Genomic DNA, 20881 nt, shown 5'->3' with positions numbered 1-20881 from the left:
TCATGGTGGATGTGAAAGTGTTTGCAAGTCATTCTCAATCAGTGTCTATGAGTTGTTGTTGTTTTTTTTTCCTTTTAAGGATATCTCTTGACATTGTAAGCATTCTGAATGTCAGGAAAAGAAAAGAAGAGTATAATGTTAGCATTCTGAGGTGATTTCTTGGTCACAAACAAAACATTAAAAAATGTCAACCCATAGTTGCTGGAGCTGAGGACACTACCCATCACCCTTATGGAGAATTACAATGTCTTGCAGACAGTGACACGCGAGCAGTAAAAAGAAAGAAAGAAAAAAAAAAAACTTCTTCCAGGCCTGCACACGATATACTTGTCTTGAAAGTATTTTTAATGAAATCAAAATGAAGGACCTGCTGATGGAGATCCACAGTCTGCCAAACCCCCTGTTCAAAGGCAATCCAGTTTATACCAAAACTCGATAAAGAAATGACATATAGAGAATTATCGTATAGCCGACAGATCGTTCAGATGCTAATCTCGACCGTTCTGGAAAACGTTATATAGACGTGCGGTTTCTCACTGCGCGTGCTGTTATGTTTATGAGTGACAGCTATGAGGTCACCTTTCGTGCCTGCTCCCAGCCCCGCCCAGTTATACCATTCTATGGTTGCCATACGTTCAGATGCACAATGGACATGATGGAACGCTTAATCATTATTGAGTTTTAGTTCAAAACGATGCTCTGACCCTCGTTTCGTTATACGTCGTTTCGTTATACGTCATTTCATTATATATCGTGTCGTTATACGTCCTTTCATTAGTCAACGTTCAGACGTATAAATTCATCGTAAATCTTTACCATTTTGGTATAGCTATACCGTTCTGGTATATTTTTTTTTTGCGTCTGAACACTCTGAAAGATGAGAATGGATAGACTATGAAAGATGAGACATGGGACTATAAGAAACTTGATGGTTGTTTGTATGAATTGGTTTCATACCATAAATATCCTGTGAAATTCCTGAAAGCTTGGTGATAAGAAGAAAAAAAAATCTCTGGTCTATATTCAACAGGTTTATAAATAGATTCTTCAGTGTTCGGGATCTTTCGAAATCTTCCGCATCATTATCAACCCGTTTTGTATCTGAAAATGTGATTTACAAGGCGCCAGTGCCACCAAAGTTTGCCTATGTTTGACCCAAGCTTCCTGACAAACTTCTGCTAGAAATCATTGCCGTTTATGGCATGGAAAGGGAAAAAAAAAATCCCCTCAATAAAAAGAAAAGTGACAGAGAACTATAAGTAGGTATCAGACAAGGATATTTCACAAACAGTTTTAACCCCTTCCGTGTTTATATGAACATTGCGGTCCAGTATCTTTCTTTCTCAGGCAGTCCTAATGACATTATACATCACAAATTGGCAATACCAGGATACAGAAACCTTCCTTGTCTTATATATTTCCTTGTTATTTATTATGTGTTTTAAATCATTTTCTTCCTTTTTTTTTTCTTTACTCCAGCATTGCAAAATCAGAAACACAGATTGGAACATGGTTTAAACAAATAGGTTTTTGTCATTGTCTTATAATTTTGATCATTTAAATGAAATTGAAAGTAAAAATAAAAAGAAATGGTCGGGTTTGTGGAAAGGAGATATAAAACGGTGAAACAAATCTTATCAGTAGTGAAATTAGAAATAGTAAAAGAAGGGCAATGTTTTATTATTCGAAACTACACTAGGCTATACCAGAAATCTGGTTGACATGAATACCCATTGACAGAGAACAGAATGTTTTATCAAGAACTGCTCCAAACTTTAAGAAATGGGAAAAATGTAAAGAGATTGTGTGATACAACAAACAGATATTTTTTATAACCAACTGATAAACCAAGGAGTAATCATACCCAGTATTGTTTCTTTTGGATAATGTATCTGGAATGACGATAACTTGGAATTAAAATGTTTTAACTTGGAATTAAAATGTTTTGTAGGCAACTTGGTCAAAATAAAGGATGACAAATTGAAAGAATTTTAAAGTGTTATATAATTTGTTACTGGTGAAGATGAATTTTGTTCACATGGAAAATAAGTAATAATCCCAAATGTGATATTTGTCAAATAGATGGAGATATAACACGCGCCCTCATTACATATAAACTGAGTTTTTGGAATTATATCTCCTGGCTAATCCAAAAAGGTGTCTCATATTCATGGCAATATCAATATTGCACTTTAATTCAAGAGCAATAAAGAGGAGGAAGTAGACAATTTTCTTTAATATAGCATTTTGGTGTGTTCATGGATTGATAATATTAGGCAACAGTTACAAAGGTGTTGATTATAGAGAATGTAGATTGAGATTTATGTTTCAATCAGAAGTAGGGAAAAAGGCTTGAGGTAGATAAATCATGTTTTGGCAGACCTTTTTTAAATCTTCCATATGATTTAGTTGATTTTGTTTAATGCTTCACTTTCCTGCTTTGAATATGCGTGCATTAGATAAAAATTTTGATGTTATCATTGTCACTTGGAGTATGAATAAATGGAATTTGGAAGAAAAAAAGTCACATATATTAATCACCTATGTATGGTTGCAGCCATGACAATATACCTCATAATTGTATTCTATATGGTTGCATTGCTAAACATTCAATTTTGGTAAACATAAATGACTTTGTTTAATCATGTTAAGTAGTGGTTTAACTGTTACAGTGTGCAATTTTCATTCAGTAACTGTTATGTAATAAAGGTGAACTAATGCAGTTAACATTAAGATAGGAATAAGCTCTATGTTCATGTTTTAAGGTACAATACATGTTAGTCCTCATGTATTTTCTTTTCTTTTTTTTTACATTCAACCTTGAGCAATGAGACCATGGCATGAATATTTTTGATTGAAACAGTAATTTACAAAAGGACAAAGTAAAGGACATTTCAAATCTTCAACTCTTATTGGGCCATGTTGTGAATTGATGGTGGTTATAGAGATTTAAAAAAAACATGACTTCATTAACAGAAAACAGGCATCAAAATGCAAGTTAGTAAATATGCACATTTTGTCTGTCTCTGTATTTAGATTTGATTGCTGTCACTAGCTTTGGAGCATTTTGTTGAAAAATCACAAATGGAAGGAAATGGATTTGTTGCTTATTGAGGAAAAGGATATTTGTTGAACAGGGTGGTATATAGTCTATAGTATTGGCTTTTCTCTCTTTCAACTGTCTACCTCTGTATCTCTATCTTTCTGTCTTTATCTATCTATCTTTCTATTTGTCTATCTCTTCCATTCTCTCTCACTTCCGAGCACCGATTTCCTGAAAATTTACCATCGGACAAGCGTCACTGGATAGTGGTCTGACCTTGAACGAAAACTTGGAAAAGCAAAGATCTGCCTGCTGGACACTGCCACAGTCAGGATCAACCTGGTATTTCTTTCAGAATCTTGGGGGGGGGGGGGAGGGGAAGGAGGGTGAGGGTGGTGTTTAGTAAGGTTAGACGGGTTGGACGGAGGTGAAACTCAACCGTCCAGCCAGCAGGCAGGCCGCTGTGTGTGTTTATACGTAGTTTTGGTCTGTACGTGACGTCAAATGGGTCCTGGCTATATTTGGACATGGGACTGCCAAAAGTTCAGAGGAAGAGGGAAAGTGTATATGTGTTCACCGGAGCCAAATTAACCTCGTGCTTGCAGGTTCATGGTAGACTTGGGATGCAGTCAAACTCTCCATTGCTTCACCCCCAGTTTTCCTCACTTCTCGGAAAAGAGCTATATTTTTTTTTCTTTTCTGTTGATTTCTTCCGGAGGCAAATATGTAGAGGACAGACATCAATACCCAGAAATCTGTGCATGTTATGATTTTTTTCTTTCAAAGTTATTAAAAAAGGAATTTCTGACTGAATGCATATAGGTTATGAGACTTTTGCTGTTGTATTTTGAACAGAATAATTAGAACCTATATGTCTAATTTGTGATGCTTCTACACTGTTTATTTAAACACAGCACATCTGGCATTACATGCATGGAATGATTAGATAACCAGTGAAATGTCACTTTGATGATCTGTAAGGAAACAGTACAAAATATAGTGACAATTATTTTTATTTTATAATTGTGAGGCTAAAGCATTTCCACTTCTTCGATTACTACTATTTTTTCTGAACTGCCATACATCTTTTTTAATATGTTTCTTCGTAGGTGCCCATAATGTCATTCATGATAATGTATGTTATGTAAGCCACCATCAACACCCAGCAAGAGATTGATATGACGATCTTCTTCCATTTTTTCAATATCCCACTACAAGATTTCAACATGAATTAATGCAAATATCATATGGCATTATGTTTTGATGCTATAAGCAAGAATGTTGGACTATGTTGTATATTTTTCCCCAAAACAATGCATATAAGCATATATGTCTTTATGTTTGTTTGTTTTTTACGTGCAGAATTCAAATAAATCAAAAATGAGCAATAATCTTCTTCTTCTTTTTTTGTTGAAGGTTGCCACAAACACATGCCTGAACCAGACACACATTCTGTGATTATTTTTGTCACAAAGTAGATGAAAAGTTCGAGAGAAAATGCCTCTTCAAAATGATTATGAAAATGATTATGGAAGTTGACAACCCATTTGCAGGTTTCAGAAAAAATCATTACGTGTCCTATTGAAGGGCGGATTATAATATGGTTAACCCAGGGCGCTAGTGACTAGTGAGTGCAATATGATATGTACCTTGTGGCCAGACTCAGCATTCCTGGTGACCTGTAGCTACCAAGAATTTAGAATGACCATGGGCAAAATAGAAAGGTCAAAGTGTCCAAGTTATTCCTGCTGCAATTAAAGCTGCAATACACTTGTATATAAACAAAATCCTTTTGTTATTTCTGTTGTCATCATAAGTACAATTACCAGTAAGTAAACTTGTGTTTGCAGCAATTTCCAAAATTGATGTGAATGATACTGCTTTGTTTAAGTGTGTTCTCTCATTTCTTAGATTATTATTTTTATTACAATAAAACAAACTTTAAAAGAAAAATGCCGATCAAGTTTGTTTGTTTGTTTGTTTGTCTTTTTGTTCTTTTTTTTCACATGCCTAATACGTAGCAAAATGGATGGAAAAAAAAAACTCCACTGGGCATTGAATCAGGGTCCCACTCATTCATACAAAACACCCATTCCTCAACCACTCTCACTGTGTGTTCATAGGATATCCAAATGCACATAGTTTATATATCCAAGTAAATGTTAAATCTTCTGATTGAAGATAGAAATGCACAAGAAGGCAGACAATTGATTTTATCATAGGTTGCATTTTCCCTTTGAGGAAATGCTAGGAATGGATGGCAGTTTTGAAGTATTAGATATCAAAAGTTAAGTTGCTTTACTTTTTGAGACCACCAAGAACTCCATGGAATTTCATGATTAAAGAATGAAATGTCAAATATTTGTGATGAGTTCATCAGTCAATGAGAAATTGTATACAGAAAACAGCAGTGATATGGGAAGGGGGACAGGGCAGTTGAAGAAAGCTGTGGTATGAAATAACAAAAAATATTTGTTACTTACACTCGGGCCTTAAGAGCAAAAACACTGATCTTATGCATTGCAAATAGTCCCCCAAATTACTTCTCATTCTTTATTTAAACGTGCCTCTGCCCTGACAGGTAATTCTCACAGAAGTTCAGTGTAGACAGAAATTTCATTAACTCTTAGCTTGCCAAAGTTGTAAGTTTGCACCATATGATACACAGAAATCCCATAATAGCAGCAATTTGTATGGTATGTAAAGACTTATGTTCCACTTACAGGAGTTCGGTGTATGGCAGTTCTTGTAGATACCTTTTGATTTAGTAACAAATTGTTAGTCCACTGTCGATCAAAATCAATTCCCACATTCATTTTCATACTTCATATTCATGGCACTATGTGCAATGCGCTTTCAAATGATATGCAAATTAGATTAAAACTACCCTAAAGTCATTACTGAATCCAGATTAGGGTTCTTTTCCACTTGATATAGAAGGTCATCAATTTAAGTCATCAGAAACTTTCAGTGTTCAATCAAAGTTCTTTAGCAAAGTTGAGTAAGTTTGTGCCTTCATAGTGGACTGCAGGTGAACTAGATGAGTGCCTTATGATGCATGGGCAGTCAGGAATTATTAAGACTGACTGAGCTGCAGTTTTCAGGAAAATTCTGCCCACTCTGGTTAAAGTCATGCAGTTTCCCCGTTTCAGACCCAGCAGGATTTGCAGAAAACAGAGATCCATGCTCTCTTCTGACCGAGCCCCAAGTAATGCTGTATTCCTCTTTATCTTACTTGTAATTGACAAAGTATGTCTTGAAATTGCATCCATAGGGTTGCAAACCACTCAGACAGACCTACGCATTCTGTGGTGGAAGTCCAGACTCCCCTGGTCGATGTCACCCAGAGTCTTCAATGTGCTCTCAACATGCCTTGTTATCAAAGACAGTCAGCTCGGAGAAGTCATGGGTGATACACAGGAAGCCGTAACAGCAATGATATGTAGGCTGCTCTTGACACTGAGATCTTGGTTTTTTTTTAAAAAGGAAAAAAAGGAAAAAGAGAGGAACTTGAATTTGCGTCAACAGTGTGAGCCCTAGTAGAGTAGGAAGACATGTGAAAGGAAATATCTGAGTTCTTGCAGCGAAGATGTGTAGTCAATCAGCTTTCATTTCACTTCATCTTAGTGCTTTACAGGAAGGTCAAAAGTAGGTCTATTCAAGTTATCCTTTAAAGTAATCAAAGTCGCTCCTGTACAGTTACCTAGTAGAGATATCCAAGTTACCCATTTAAAGTTACCCACTTAGCCTGTCGAGGATGGTTTGATCTTGCTACAGTACAACACGCAATTCCCATAGACACTTGCCTGTGTATACTCGGGACTCGTTCTCAATGGGTTAAAAGTAGATATGATTTCAGTTAGACCGTGCATCCCTTTGGATTTTAATCTACATAACTGGCAGCTCAGCTTTGGATAGGAGGTGAGGTATCTCCATTCTACTGGTTGTTGACAACATTAAGAGAGTATCGGCCCGCCAAGATTGCCTAACACCCAAATAAATCTGGTGACATAGTTATGCTGGATCAGCAAAAGATTAACTAAATTGGATTGATTGTAAGCTAGGCAAGACTGGTAACCCATTGAAAAACTAGCCCCAATTATACTTGGGTCGCTTTCTTTTGCAAATGCGTGTTACAGCAAAAATCAGTTCGTCTTCAAGAAGTTCGAAGACCTCCAAAACATACAGACACCAGAGACAAATAATATGCCTTTTGCAGGCAACACAAAGGATGTATATGTGGCTGTGACATTCTTACACCGTGTTGAATGTCTTTGTAGATTCTTCATAAAGCAAACACTAAATGAAATAATATTTTACTGATATTGAGTGTCAATAGCACAAATAAACAAAAAACAAAACAAAACTAAAAAGAGAATGAGTACATGCTTCCAAATTTGTCAATACTCTCCTTTGTCATTTGTAGAAATATCTTTCAAGTTAAACGATGTTCCTTTGCCATGTCACAAGTCGCCAACTTATACAACCACCGAGTCCTTGAGTGGTCTAATTCTGACTGACCTGGTCCTGTCTAAACACGGCCTTTATTCCGGTACAAAAACAAAGAAAAGACCATTTACTGAAATAGTTACCTATTCCGGTCATCATAATAGCCTTATTCCATTTGGGAGCTCAAGTTCCGCACAAGATGTAGACTACATCTGCGCAGCTCTTCAGTCACAGTTCAGGTCCAGTGAATGCCGCAGTGGCATATGGACGTGTAGACAGGATATTTGTGGAAAAGGTGGACAATACAACTCCCCCAAGGATATCTACATCTGTTGTTTTCATAAACCTGATTAATTTTTTAAAGGTTTGGGATGTGTACTTTACCCTGGTTGATAATACCGGATACCTTTATCAGCATAACCCAAGGAAAAAAGCAAAAGAAGAAGAAAAAAAACATAAAAGTGTGATTTGATTGGGGATGATGATTTGATACTTAAGTAAGATACTAGAGGCAGAGACAGAAAGAAATGTAGAGAAACATACCAAGGAGGTATCACGCAAGGGATATACCTTTCACTACCACTTATCTTGAAGAGTTTGCCACAATAGAGGATATAGACAAAAAATGAAAAATAGAAAATATACACATGCATATATATAAGTACATCATATGTTTACAGAAATGAGCTGTTGGTTTGAAAATAGAATGTAGCAATTGATTAATTGCAAAGTAGAAAAAGAAGAAACCATCACCTTGAAGAAAGGCTAAATAAGTTGTTAAGATTTAAAAAAAAAATGATCTTTCCAACTAAAGTGTTTCAGTTTTCTATCAAGATTTAACACTTCACATATGTTTGACATGCTTACAATCACAAACATGCATAAAGGAAATAAAAATAGCTGATACCATTTATGGCTAACTACAAAAGTTTAAAGGGGAAAAAAAGTATATTTCGGGGAGGGTAGGATTACCATTAAGAAAAAAAAAAAGTTTTGAAACCAGATACAAAACAGAATTATCTGGACAGATGATGGATGGCTTGTCTGATACTTCTCAAATGCCTTTCAGACATCGAAACTAGGTGAGAAATATACAGCTGTGACAGCCCGAGAGAGATTACCCCCAAACCCTTTAACCGCCAAACAGCAGGAACTGTGCAACAATACTCTCACTCTCAGCTAGCTTGCTGCGAGGCTCTGACGTCATTAGGTATCTTTCATTCATTTGAGCTATTTGTTCAGGATGAAATACTACTCAAACAAAATTCAAAAAGTGGATATTGATTGCTTAACAGGTTGGTGTGATGATAATCTGTATCTTCAATTCAATCATAATGCATGCAGAAGAAAGTATTATTGAATCAAATCTTACAGAGTCATACAGTGGAGGGTATCAAGCATTAAAGCAGGCCTAGATTTTGTTGATAACTGTCATTGATCCTGTGAGAAAAAAATATTCATTCTGTTCAAATTCATGATCCATGTATGGCTTGAAGTATGAAAATTTTCAATTCTTTGAGGCATGTTGCCGTGCTGTTTTTTTTTCTTTTAATTTGATATCTTTCAAATGCCTAATTTCTTACATGCTCGATTGCATCTAAACTTTGAAGTCAATTTCCTGAAAACTGCATTTTTCTTATGGTCACATTTCTATTTTTCAGGCATGGTAAGTCATTAGAAGCTTACATTTTTGTTTTAATGGGAAATTGTGAAATCAGAACATTTTATGAGAGGTGATGTTATCAACCTTTGATCCAGACATTTCAGTTCTTTGTGAAATGGTGTAGATTTGATTATGAATTTGCCTTGAATTCCTGAGCTGTCTCCCTGTCACCTTAAGATTTAAGAAATTACCTTTTTTGGTAAATCTTATATAAAGGTCATGTGCTGAATGGTGAAATTTGCCATCAGTTTGAGAACAGATTATGAACTTATCGATGATGAACCTTTGCATTGCATTGCATGGTTAAGATTATTCAAAATGAAGCATTTTCCTCGAAAAGTCGATAATGTTTGATTTCCAAAGTAAAAAGGAAATTTAAGGGAAATGAGAGCTAAGTTGCCTTTCAGGAGCTGGAGCTGGTATCATTGCGTAACCTTATTTCCTTATGTCGTGCTACATGCCACTTCTACGGATGGGTTTCCCTCACAGTGACGTAATACCCATGCTTGTCCCTTTTTTCCCCTTTATCATTACATAATCACGTCAATGGTCTGAGGACATCACAACACGTGAATTCCGATATTACTGGAAAAGCGTCTCTATCAAGGTAGCGTTTGACCCTTACTCTGCAAGTTTCAGAACAAACATGTTGACAAACTAGTGTCTAGACACTCTGTGTTTCTCTACAGGTCTGAGTAATTGACCAATGGGAAGATTAGGGGACAATATCGGTCTCTATTAAAAGTATCTGTTGCATGAGTCTGACAAAATATTGTCAAACATTCAATTTTATGAAGGGAGCTTAATTCATACATAGGCTGTCTTGTTATTTCCAGGGGGGCATTTCATGAAGCGTTTTGTCAGATATTTTGTCTGACAAACTGTTAAAAGCTACTGAAATCCTTGCCTCTGATTGGCTGAGAGCAATTTGTCTGACAAAGTTGTCGAACAAAATGCTTCATGAAATGCCCCCCAGGACTCTTGAATATTTTCAGGAGGTTGTTTTACACTGTAAACATCATACACTATTTTATTCAGCATTTTTCGAGTCTTGAATTTTCTTGAAAGTTTGAAATGGTGGATGTTTTAAATCACTTGTTAACGGCCATGTTTGTGTCATCCTTCTTATCTGTGACAAAGTCACTGACCCGCCGCCAAATGACACAAGACGAGCCAGAATCGAACAGGAAACAAAACAAGAACTGCTTTCCAAAGTCAAGGACAGTGGAAGACCCACTCACAGATACCAGTCTGCCCAATCAGACAACAGCGGAGGAACATTAGCGATTGTCAGGACAACGACCGGCATGAGAATGGCGGTTGAAGGAAGTGGTTGACTGAAAAGCATCTTAAAGTATTTGTTGCGGGTCAGACCATGTCTTCCCTTTGCAGATAAGCAAATTGGGATTTCAGCCTTGTTGCCCTAAAATAATCTTCCTGTCATTGATTCTAAGCGAAACATTTCGCTCGAATCAGCTTAATGGATGAATCCTGGAAGGACATTGTGTCGAATGGTTCATGCTAGTACAGTCGACTCCCGTTATAATGAAGTCCTCGAGACCAGTAGTTTTCTTTTGTCATATCAAAATTTTGTTATTAACCAAACAAATAAACAGTGAAAAATTTGGAGCAGATAATGTTTTTTACTGAATTTTTACTTTGTTGTTAATACCAGAATTTCATTATACCAGGTAACCGGTTTTTATTTATCTATTTATTTTTTAATTTATTCGTGTTGTTTTCACAGGGTGGCTCCATCAGTGAGTTAAACACTGTTGTTTGTGGAGGCCCTGCATGGACAGCAAACACATGTATTCATAGATATCAAAACTGTGTTCATTATAACAGGAAATGCACTGTATCTAACCTCTTGCTTACTGGAGTTGAGTGGCTGCTGTGAAAGGTCTATGGATAAATCTGCTTCTGAGAGAGAATTGGTTAATCACATGTCAAGCTCTGTCTTGGGAAATCACTTGACATGTTTTATGTGACTTCCAGTAAATTACACATTAGTTTTAAGGCATTCACAGTTCCACAAACTGTGTCATTCAGATGCCATATCATACTGATTATGACATTTCTCATTGTGCATTGTATAATCATGATCTTGTAAGAATTCCAGGTCTGTTTTTTGTGTGTTGTTTCAGGGAGCTAAAGAGGGAATGGTGCTTTAGGAAGGAATCAGTTTGCTTTAGCAGCATATAAGAAGAGTACACCCTTATTATACCTTTTGAATTAAAAGTCCTCGTTTTTATCAATTGTTCTCTGAATTTTAGTTTTGATAATGCTAGAGTTTATCACAGTTTTGTGTAATACACTCTTTGCTAACTTGAATATGAGGAATTCTAATATGTTTGCTCAGCAAACTGTTATGTTTTCCTTGATTCTGAGAAAAAAAAGTTAGTTCTCACGTAAATGCTACATGGCCTCCAAACAAGTGTTGTAAAATTTCTGCTCTTGAGGTTACAGTTCTCATGGTCACTGATGTGCCTATGTCATGTGGGAAAGTGTGACGCCCGTTAATTTTCAAAGTCATTTCCTTGAAAGGTAATTACACTTATGCCAGTTTTTGTGTCTTTACCTGTCTATTCAAAAGACACTGCTGATGTTGTTTTTCTGATTTGATCCATTTGTATGGATTATCATTTCCAGTGACATCACTGTAGATGTAAGAAAGTGGAACCCTCTTAGATCTTAAATGAAAATGATTTTAATTATTCTCACTTGTCAGGACAATCAACACAAAATCCTGACAGGAAATAGAAAACCATGAATGTAACATTGAGAATGCTGATAAGATATCATTTCATGGTTAGAGCTTAATTGTAATTCATAATTTCACAATAATACCTTGCAATAATATTGACACAGCTGTCAATGTTTTTTTTTTTCCTTCTTCTTCTTCTTTTTGACTGATATTCATAGAGCCTTCATACATGGGAACGCTGTTGTGCAACAAGTAAGAAGATGCCGATATCAAAGATGTGCAAATCAGCACATACTAGCAAGATTTGGGTCAATACCATATATAATAAAAAACAAAACACAGAAAAACAAAACAAATCAGAAAAAGTACAAACAAAAGCAACAACAGCCAGGATGTATACCTCTTGTTTTCTGCCTTGCACCAAGGCAAAATAGGGAGCCTAAATGTGCTAATGCCTCAATTATGAAGGACAATGCCAAAACAGGAAGGCGCCCAAACAGGAATTTGGAAGCTCACTTTACACAGGGAAATTCCTCCTTGTTTGAATGAAATTTTCAACTCCATAAAAGGGAATACTTCTTATTTTGTTTACGGATGTATAATGATGTATCAAGTGTACACAGGATCCTGTGAAGGACAAATGTAAAAGTTGAACTGCCGCCATTTTCACGACAATTTCCCCAATTGCACCATACCCATATCTCTGCAAAGACCAAATGCACTTTTTTGGTACTGAACTGAAGCCTATTATACCAACAAAACAGAAAAATATTTAAGATTTATGAGCAGTTTTGAACTATTTATCATTATGTTCTGCAGCAAATATGAATTGCATATCCATTGTTTATTTCATCGTTCACTGGAAAAACTGGACTAGCTCTCCAGTCACTAATGTCAAACCCATCCATCCCCTACTTAGATAAGTGTATTAATTAATCTAGTAATAGACCCATCAGCGTGGACAAAACTAAATGTTTAAACACAAGGGGTCTGTTCTTTGCTCCCCATTTGCACTGTCAGAAAAATAGTGGGAATTTGCCTGCCTGCAAAACTTTCATTTTGTGGGGACAAGTGGTGTGCATTTCTCACTCCTCATTATAAGATGTGTGAACTTCCCAAATGGGTGCACAATGTATGGGAAAGTAACCATTCATATCACCAACATGCTTGCACACAAACAGGAGAATCATGAGTTCAAATCTAGGCCCAGGAAATTGTGGTACCAAAAATGAGAATACAACTACTTTCATACTGCTGTAGTCCCCTTGTACCTGCTTTAGAATATATCTGTGGCAAGTATCAGTATGATTATCTTGGTATTGTACCAATCAGGGAGAGTATGTGCGCCCTCTGTAGACAAAATGTTGCCAAGGATGGACAAGATGTGGGATTGTGCATCAGTACTCTTGATAACTGCGCTTTCATTATTTTGATCAATGTCAATACCTGTTGTAATCCTTCAATCCTTCATTGCAGGATTAATAAAAGTTTTCAGGAAGGATGGGCCTCACTTGTGAGAAACATCAAAAGCGATCATGTAAAGGTTACTTTGTGATGCCGGCATGTGTGTGATGAAATTACATGTAGTTGTGTGTCAAATGCCGAGCATTTCAGTAGTGCTTCTGTGATTTGTTAGGAACTGTTGAGGAGTGATTCATTAAAGAAATGACAGAAACTCTTAAGAGGTAGAAGAAAAACAAAGACATGAGCATAACATATGGAAGGGAGTATTCCAAGAAAAGAGAGCCACAGGTATGGGTACAAAGTCTTTGACGAACAACAGGGTGATGAGTAACAGCCTAGTGTCTGGTGCACATTCACCCCATGTCTTGGAAATATTAACAAGAGATTAAAAAAGAGAAAGTTGGGGGGAGGGGGGGAGAGTGCCATTGAGGTTGGAGAGGGAGAGAGGATGTGATATGATGCACCAAATATTAGACATGACGTTTGGCATATTGGAGTGCACAACCCTGTCACTCTTCTTTGCCCCGTTTCATGCAAATGTGCACAACATGTGAGCAGAAAGGGTTAGAGAAATACATGAGTTTCAGTAGATAAATGGAGGAAAAGAGAGAGAGAGAGCAGAAAAAGGGAGAAATTAAAAGCTGGACAGGATAACAGGAGGACAGATTTTTTTGATCGATAAACAGGAGGGGGGAAGAGCCAGGAGTGGAGGAAGAGGTGAGGGAGGGAGGAATCTGATGCAATCACGCTGTCAACTGCTTTCGATGTGCATAGGTGTCAGTTGCTCACGTTTTGTGGATGAGTTTACATCCTTGGGACATTCTTTGTCCTCATCCTTGAAAACAGAAAGAAAATTAGACAACACATGATATTGTGACATATTGCAACACATGTGATCAAAGATATGTAGATGTAGAGATATCCAGAGAAACAAAAAGACAGTTGGAAAGATAAGTGCTAGACATATTTGATGAATAAACACCCAAGAGGGGGGGGGGGGGGGAGATGGAGAGAAATATGGGGTGCATTCATGACTGTTGAGTTATCTAAATCGCCCTGTCTTGAAAATGCAGAGAACATATGAAAGAAAAAATATATATAAATCTGTATACTGTAGAACATGATATATTCAAGGCATGAAATGTTTGCGAATTGGAGCTGACGGCCTTTTTCATGGCACGAAATTTTCACGAATTGCCAATGGTGTTCATTACGTATAGTGTAGATGAGAACTTCTGTGTGCATTCTAATTTCGCGAATCTTGGCACTCGCAAAATTCACAAAATTAAGATGCATGAGAGCATTCCTCGTTTTACAGTATTTATAGTTAGATTGATAGATAGAGAAAGGTAATGAGAGAGAGATTTTTAGGTATGGACAGAAAAGTAGGAGGGGTAGAGATAGGGGAAAGCTGGGGGAGATTCATGATGTCAGCTGTTTAATTCATACGGATTAGATAAGTGTGCACACCTCTCACACATCTTCGCCCATTCATAGGAAATGAAAACTGTACAAAGCATATAAAGAAAATCAAAGGTATATGGAAGTGTAAATATATTACATAGCAAGGTAGCTAGATAGATATATCTAAAAAGAGAGAAACGAGAATGGGAGAGAATGGATCAGTGGGTAGCGATGTTGGAGATAATATGGATAGATGGGTAGATATGTATATAAAGATGTAATATATGTGACGCATTCGTTTTTGTCAATTGGCAATGTATGTCATGAGATGAGCGTACACCCCTTCAGACTTACTCGCCCCATGTCTGGAAAACATAGACCACTTGAACTGAAAAGGTTAGAGAAATATATGTATACATAGATTGATAGTTTAATTGATCACTTGATAGCTATAGACATTTATTGATTTAATAGGCATGTAGGAGAGGTAGAGATGAGGAAATTGGGAGAAAGAGAGACAGACTGACAGACAGACCGAAAGAGAGAGAGAGAGAGAGAGAGAGAGAGAGAGAGAGAGAGACTAGATATGTGATGTATTCAAAATGTCATCCCTGCTTGCCCTATTTCTGGCAGACATAGACAACAAGTGAACTTTAAAAAGATAACTAAGTAAAAAAGGGAGAGAAACATATATGCCAATGAATAGAAGGGTGGGTATATGAGATATATATTAAATGGAAATATATATGTATATATTTCTATATATTACACATATATATGAGAGAGAGAGAGAAAGGGAGGGAGGGAGAGATATGCATTTATAAGAAAGTTAGAAGGGTAGTGATAGGGAGGAAGGTGAGGGATAAGAAGAGAAAGGCAGAGAGAAGGGCAGATGGGTTGAAGGACTTTGCCAGTGATAATAGGACAGCCAGTGATTGTATGTGATATCCAGGGACCAGCAAGGATATGGTCCATTATGGCTGGCTGCCACCAATCACAGACAGGCAGCAGTTGCCCAAGTTTAGATTTTTTTTTTCATCTGCAATTTTTATTTTCTTCATGTGTGTGTGTGTGTGTGTCCGTGAATCTTCACCAGAATGTGGTAATGCAAGCCACAGTACTGTCTGTCTGTCTGTCTACGTGATGCTTTGACTTACAAGAAATGAAAGAGAGTAAAAGAGTAACAGAGAAATAAACACTGGTTGAAATCATTCCAACTGCCAGCAGTTGCCCAAGTTCAGATTTTTTTTTTCATTTGTGTTTTTATTTTCTTCATGTGTTTGTGTGTGCGCATGTGTGTGTGTGTTTGTAAATCTTAACCTGAATGTGATCATGCAAACCACTGTCTGTCTGTCTGTCTATGTAATGCTCTGACTTACAAGAAGTGAAAGACAGTAAGATAGTAACAGAGAAATAAACCCTGGTTGAAATCAATCCAACATCAAAGAAGGCACGTACACATTTAATTGTGCAGCATCCCAGATCAGCAACAACCACCCCTAACCCCTCCCCAGCAAATCAAAGCAAATATGAAATGGGATTATACCTGTCAGACGTATTTCACAACTGTTTAAAAAAAAACAAAAACAAATAAAAGATATGGCTCAAGGTTCATATTAACCTGTTGAAGACAGATTGATTTTGCTATAACACACATTTCCCATAGACACCCGCCCGAGTATGCTCGGGACTTGTCACCAGCAGGTTAAAATCTTTTTATTTTCATCAGCACTGGGGCATTTGTTGCAAATAAACATTATACATTCAGAGGTGTGCAGTGGACACGTGGGGAAAAAAATTCAACTGCAATACACTGACATTAAGATATGTACTAGTAATTCGTAGTAAACTTTGGTCTCTATGATGTAGTATAAGAAACATCAAGGAATATTACAATATTATCTTTTATATTTCATGTCAGCTTCAATTGTCTTTCATACTTCTCTTGTAACTCTTTGTGTACCATTGTATAACCCCCCTGTGTACTATATTATTCTGAGACTGCAATACATTTTTGGAAAACATGTTTTTCAAAGTTATATAACCTTTTGATAGAAGCATTTGTCATAGAAATGCAGTACTGCAAAGTTATAGCGAAAATTGCACAAAGTGAGTACTCCAGGAAAATTCAACAGTGTTTGCCACCTTTTTATACATTGGGATGCTGCAAAAACACATAACAAGAGAAATTGTTATTATTGTTAAACTGTCCTGAATGCATGATTGGGTGCTCATGGAAGTAAAACAAAAAAAAGAAAAGCATGCATAAATGTTACACACGTGAACTTGTTAAGCAAGTGGTATGCATTGCTACATTACTGGAATATATAAGCCTCTTATGTCATCACCCTTGTTCAGTGTAATTTGTGTTGGGTTTTCCAGAATATTGGTTTATGTGCTCAAGAACCACAATAAATGCTACAAATCTATGCATTGCACTATCAATTAATGGGAAATTATGAAAATTGTCTGGAATTCTTGCCATGCACTGCAAAAAAAAAAAAATGCTAATCCGTAATTTCTTTGTATAATTTGTAACTTTTTGCTCTCTCGATAGGCATCACAATGTAAAAATCATTATAGATTTTTTTTTTCAACTCTCTCAAAAATTTGCCCTGCATGGTGGGGTATATAAACGATGGCACTGAATAAGATTGATTTTTTGTATCATGATGCAAAAACTGATTTAACTCCTGTGTGTGAATGCAGCTGTTAGATCTAAGGAAACTTTTTAAATCTCACAGGCAGGAATTTAGCACAAAGAGAAACACCAGGACAAGGTCAATTTTTGTTTTCTAAGCACAGTGTATTCTATCGAAAGGAAGGAAACAAATTTAAGCTCAGAGGACAGGGCAGAAAGATTTGTATTTTTGCATGGATGAGTAAATTCGGTTTCTTTTTGCATATTTCTGGGTGGAAGTGATGTAAAATACAAGGCTATTTATGCTGTCCCACAAGTTAATCTTGTTATATTCTTGTGTGTATTTCTATCTTTGCCTTCTTTTCCTTGTGTCCTCTCTTTGTCAACCAATTTCCCCTATCCTGACATGTCCAATAGGGAGATGATGAGAAGACAGGTGGTATAGGAAGTTACAGAATCGATGTGGAGTTTGTTACTTTGCAGAAGAAAGACTCAACTGGAAAATTTTAAGTAGTAAATAGTAGAGACTTTGTATTCTTGATTTTAAGAGCTGCCACTCTGACAAAAAAAATAAAGAATGTAAAGAAAAATAATAAAAAAATGCTGGTCTAAGAAATAATGTTTGGAAGTGCAGGTCTATCTAAATGATGTAAATATTTCTATCTTAATTCAATCTTTTTTTCTGTTTTTTATAAGTTATCACATATTTGTGAATGTTATGCTTGTTTTGTCATTCTCATATTGCTGCACTGGACGAGGTTTGCAGTCCTCAGGGGAAAAATGTAGCGGAAAAAATATGCACAATACAGAATTATGTATTTAAGATTGCGTAATTTAATCTCTCCAGATTTTATTACAAATTTGCGATGGAAAAATATATCGCAAGTCATTTTCTGTGTGGAAATTGATTCACAAGATGCTGAATCACTTAATCTAATTTACCTGCACAATCCCCTTATACAACCATGAAAGTTACAATTTTGTAGATTTCATTAAAAACTTGCTCTTGACAGATGTAAGTTGAATCTATCAAAATTTGTCATTTCCTTTCCTCCCTTCCTCCCCTTTTCCTACTGAAACATTTTGTTAATTCTTTCTTTTCTCTCTCTTTCTTTTATTTCTCATTTTTGCCGTGTCTTTATCATATTTCACCTTCCACCCTTTCCTACTTCTAATGCAACCTATTGACATTCTGTAATCTCTACCTTTCTCCTTTTCTTTCTCTTTGTATCTCACTTGACAGTAAAATTTCAAAAAATCTTGTGGAGGAACATACAGTTTAGGATATGTATTCACAATATACTTTTTTTTTACTTTAACCTGACTGCATGTGTGTGTGTACTTTTTGTTTTGATTCATGTATGTTTTCTTTCTCCTCCCTCTCTTTATCTATCTATCTATCTATCTATCTATCTATTTATCTTTTTATCGTCTAGCAGTTTTGATTAAGCGTATGAATCCTTTCATTGTTATTACGTGCCAAACACACATTTTCATTATTCTTACACACACACACACACAAGGTGGCAGTTTAACTTATCTTTTTTTTGTTTCCATTTCTCTTTCTCCTTCCATCCACACAGTTTATAGATGCAAGTATAACACAAGCACAATAGCTTCCTCATTCATATATAATGAAAGTCATTTTTTAACCCCCTACTACTACTCGCTTTCTCTTCTTTGGTTGCCAGTCAGTCAATATGCACTTGTCAGGATAGAGCTATTGTAATTCCATTGACCATCTGTTGAGCTGGGACTGTTTAGCCTCCAAGAGGCTAGCGGAAAGAGTCCATTTAAAGTCAGTGTCCATTTCAATAAAGACAGTGGGATGGGTCATCCTCCTATCCTCAAGACCCAGTGGGGGGAAGAAGACAGGAAGCCGTGGACAATGGAAAATATTGGGCGGTTGGTATTTTAGGGAGAGGAAAGGGGGCATTGATTCATATTCCTCAGGAAGCATGACCGGACAATATCATCAATTCCAGACCTATTGACCTGCAACTATTGGTCATGGAGACTTGATACTAAAAATTCTTTGGACAATTCTTGCCATTCTTTTCACTCAGTTTAATCTCCACTGTGCACGTAAGTCACTAATTGTTTTATCATAACTTAGGGATGTTGTTGGGTCGATTTTAGCTGTGGAGATGTCACAAATTGGAACCAATAATGGAATAAAAGCACAACTTTGAAGCACCGTTTCCATATTGAATGAGATGGTCCTATGCATCGGTGGCATAGTGTCAGTCACCATCATGAATTGTTTAGTTGGTATATCAATTTTGGACTTTTGTGTGTCAAAGATGCAAACTTTCTTCTGATGTCTTCCTTTCCTTTTTTATACATCCTGGATTTATAAGAAAAAATATCAATGTGATTATAGTGTTGCTGGATTTTCATCCAAAAGTTTTTTGATTTGTTTTTTTAAATGTCCTCGATATCCTACACATCTTGCAGTCTTTTTGTTCTAATCTATTAAAGAAAATAACATGTTTCACTGCTGTTGTTTTTATGTGGTTTTTGTTTTTTGTATTTGTGGTTATGCTGTTTATTGTAATTCTATTTTTTATTGTTGCGGTGATGTTCTTGGAAGAGGCACCTTGCGTGAACTTTCCGCAACTTTGGTTTGGGCCGACTATCTTGGTTTGGGCTGACTATCTTGGTCCCACCTCCGCACAGGAAGTGTTGGCCATAGACTGCCAATTAAACCCGCTGATTGGCCACTCACTCCGCAGTGGAGTGGGGAACACAGACGGGCGATACCGCAGGGATATCGGAAAGCGTGTGAGAGTGAACGAAGCCAAGATGGAAGCTTCTAACAGGAATACTCATTCATAGGGAGGAAGCATTGGATGAATTAAAGGAAAGATGAGTGAGAGTTATTACGGTCTATCAGGAATATTTCAGTTTTACTTTGTTAGCTATTGCAGACATAGCTAAGATTACAGATGATATTACTTTAACAAGATATTATGTCCTGAAAGTATAGTACCCTTTGAAAAATAAAGAAAACAATGACAGCTTATATGTATATATAAAAATATACAAATATCTAAAGATGGAATTTGCCATCATCCCAGCCATTACACATTTCAATAAGAACAAGAATGGATTTAGAGGAAATTGCGAACATTTGTGAGCAAAATATTTTGACCTTTGTTATTTGTAAAACGTTATTGCTCATCCAGTAAAATTGACAGCAGAATTTTACATCTGCAAGGAGTATGAAGTGTCACACAATAATGCAACTTTTGATTGTCAAAAGTAATGAAATGAAACTAAAATTGAAGTAGTGTCTCTTCTCATGATCATTGCACATTTTTAATGTCATGCACTTTATACCCACAACCCTCATCCATTTGTATCTGACATTTGCCTTACAGTCAGACAATGGATATATGATTCTGGAATCACAGGGGTTATTTCTATCTGACATTTCCCTTAGTATATTCAGACAATAGAAACGACATTTTAGAATCAGATGGGTTATTTGTATCTGACATTTTCATT

The sequence above is a fragment of the Diadema antillarum genome, unplaced genomic scaffold, assembly GCF_040938485.1.
Source record: "Diadema antillarum isolate AM-2024a unplaced genomic scaffold, OU_Dant_1.0 scf00000068, whole genome shotgun sequence".
Classification (NCBI taxonomy): domain Eukaryota; kingdom Metazoa; phylum Echinodermata; class Echinoidea; order Diadematoida; family Diadematidae; genus Diadema; species Diadema antillarum.
This window is presented reverse-complemented; position numbering follows the sequence as displayed.